Raw genomic sequence first — 3,439 nt, forward strand, 5'->3', positions numbered from 1 at the left:
CAATTTTGGCATATGTGTTTGTAATGGCACAAACATTATGTAAAAAATTTTAGCCAAATTCTATACAACATTTAGGGATTGTAGAGACAATTAAGGAGAAAGTTATGTGTTTTGTTAGAAGGCATTAATCCCAAAAAAGGCAAATTGGCCAATCAAAAAATCAGAAGGGTTAAACAAAAAAATGATGAATTATGGATTGTTGATTATGATCTAGAAATTTCTACGATTGTCTATTTATAGAGGGATCTAACCTTTAATCATAATAGGAGATTAATGAACATTGAGAAGAGTGTGAAGGAGAAAACAAGTTAAGGACATAGCAAGGAAGGCTATGTTTGATAAGGAGATCAGACAGAGCAACCTAGCAATGAAGGACATAACAAAGCAAATCAGATAAGGAGATTAGATTTAGACATTGAAGAGAGAAGATCTATGATCAAGTTTTGAGAGGAAACTAAAGGATTAGGTACTGAGACAATTTAACAAGTGTATTAGGAAAAATCTCTTAACATAGTGGTTTTAGCAAACCTTGTCAAATCTCCTAATAGAGTGCTTACTTCATTATAAGTTTAAATCCTTTAAGCAAGGTAGACTTAATAGTCTTATATTGCATTTAACCAAGTAGATTCCTCACAAGGTAGATCATTAAAAATGATCAATTGCAGCCCTAACATGAAAAATTTGTTGTTGTAATGGTAAATATTTGTGGGCTTAATCCCCACCCTAGTTTTATCTTCACCTTGGAGGATTCTTGGGTTACCAAAATCTTTGTGTTATGTGTTAATATTTTCATGGATATTATGGTTAGATAGATTTCATTTCAGCATTACACTTTATGATTAAATGGTATGAGATCTAAGATATGAGATAGATTAGGAGTGAATGTAGTTAATCTATTATATTGTTTGAGGAACTTAAAGCTTTAAAGATCATGATTCATGCCCCCCCCCTCAATATTTTGTTTCCCAATGCGACTTCCAAGAAAAAGTGGATGACAGTTCTCTAATGAAAAAAACCCAAATGGATTCCTATCAACATAATAAATAAATAAATGACTTAGTGAACTAGCCACACCAAGTTGACCCTGTTTCACTACAATATTTGGTGTTAAATTGTCACAACAATTTGCGACGGTGGTGTAATTTGTTGGGTTTTTTTTTTTTTTTTTTGCAATTGTCCCCAACAGTGTCACAATATCGATGTTGGGGTCATAATTGCATTACCAAAATCTTTGTGTTATGTGTTTATATTTTCATGGATATTATGCTTAGATAGATTTCATTTTAGCATTCTAGTTTATGATTATATGGTATGAGATGTAAAATATAAGATGGATTAGGAGTCAATGTAGTTAATTTTATATTGTTTGTGGAACTAAAAGCTCTAAAGATCATGATTCACAGCCACGCCCCACCCCCACCCCTCCCCCCCCCTCTTAGTATTTTGCTTAAATACTTCCAACAAAAAGTGGATGATAGTTCTCTAATGAAAAAAGCCCAAATGGATGCCTATCAACATAATAAATAAATAAATAACTCAATGTACTAGCCACACCAAGTTGACCCTCTTTTCACTACAACATTTGGGGTCAAATTGTGACAGCAATTTGTGATGGTGGTGTAATTTGTGGTGATTTTCATATTTTTTTGTTGCAATTTTCCCCGATGCCATTGCAATACCAATGTTGGAGTCATAATTGTGATGCTCACGTGAGTATAAATAAAAAAGAAAAGAAAAATTGACATAAATCATTCCCCATTTGTTTTGATTGTGGAGAGCTGCATGTGAAAGAGGGTGGAGAGCTCTTAACATTGTCATGCCCTTGGTATCGGTACATTTTGTTGCCATGCCATTCTGATCTCTACATTTCTTTATCATGCCCTTGCTCTACAATTTCATTTCCATATCATATCCTTATGATCTTCATGTCATTTCTCTATGATTTCATTATCATATCGTGCCCTTGTGATCTTCGTGCCCTTTCTTTGCAATTTTCTTCAAACGCTATGTAGATGTTCTTTTCTTTTCCTTCTAACCATGTATCTCTTTATATTTGCTTCTAAACATGTATATCTTAGAAAAAAATTTAAGGTGCTTATTACATCTTAACACAATAGAAAATTTGATTTAGCTACATACATATTCTAGAATCCAAATTAATATAATAATAATAATAAAACTCACTCAACTTGTGCTACGTGACTTACCTCAAGATCCAACATAAAACCAAGAAAAATGGGCAGAGTTTGCAAGAAATTTTACAAAAACATACCATAGTAGATATTTTTAGAAAGAAACTAGATGTAACCCAGTTGAATGAGTATAGTTGCTGATTGGTTTGGCTGATTAAAATTTTCTATAGAACTGTCATCAAATTAGGTACAATAAAATGAACAATCAATTGTTCCCAGCTAGTAGGATCAAATATATTTTTCCAAGGTGATAAAATTGCATATGCAGATGCATCACTTGCATGCCAAGAATTAAGCGCATTCCCCAATTTATAACTAATGATTGGATATAAAGGCTCCAGATGCTAGCCCAAAAATGGAAGCCAACAATGTAACCATGCATGTATTGGCACACTCTCCCTATAAGGTTCCTAAGTATCTATTGTTGATGTTAATTTAGGCATCACTATATGATCCAAAATGTTATGAAGTACTAAAGCTAGTAGTAACGTATCTCATGTCTCCATAAAATGTAGCATAGGTTTAGGGTCCCTTGGCTCCCAAAAATTTTTAGTATTTATTCTCACTGTTGGAAGAATTTTTGGAAGCATGAATGTTGATGATATTCTTATGGGGGAGTATTTTAGAAACATGATTAGATCATTATCATGATGATATGTTATATTCATGACTATGTTTTTCATTGATGTCAACATAGTAGTTTTTTGTGGTATCTAACAGAAGAACAATGGAAAGATCAAGTTGGTATGGATAGACAGTTGAGCAATTTCACTAGGTGAGGTTAAAAGGAGATATTGTGTGTCTAGTATGTGTAGCTAACCTCAGAAGCATAAGTTATTAAGTCCCTTGGTGCTCTCTACTCACCTGAGTCCATACTACTTCTAAGAATAAGGCCACAACATGATGGGGCATGTAAAAAGATTTATGTTTCAACTTCGTGAATTCCCAAAGTCTATCAAAAATAAATTGAGCCTAGTTATATGCATGGCCTTTATACAATCCATCGACTATGGGAAACATTCAAAGGGCAATGTCTAAAGTGTGACTATTGGTTATGAGCTTACTTTTGGCCAAATCTACAATACATCGCTATTCCTCATTTATAATGACAATTTTCTTGACACCCCTACTTTTCTTCAAAATTCCTTCCCATTCCAGACTCTTAAGATCTTTTTGGCATATTTGTTTCAACCACTTCTTGTCTTCTACTATCATAAGGGCTTTTTCCAGTTCCTGCCCTCTATTGG

This window comes from Cupressus sempervirens, chromosome 10 (assembly GCF_028749045.1).
Source record: "Cupressus sempervirens isolate cs-2001-9-10 chromosome 10, ASM2874904v1, whole genome shotgun sequence".
NCBI lineage: Eukaryota > Viridiplantae > Streptophyta > Pinopsida > Cupressales > Cupressaceae > Cupressus > Cupressus sempervirens.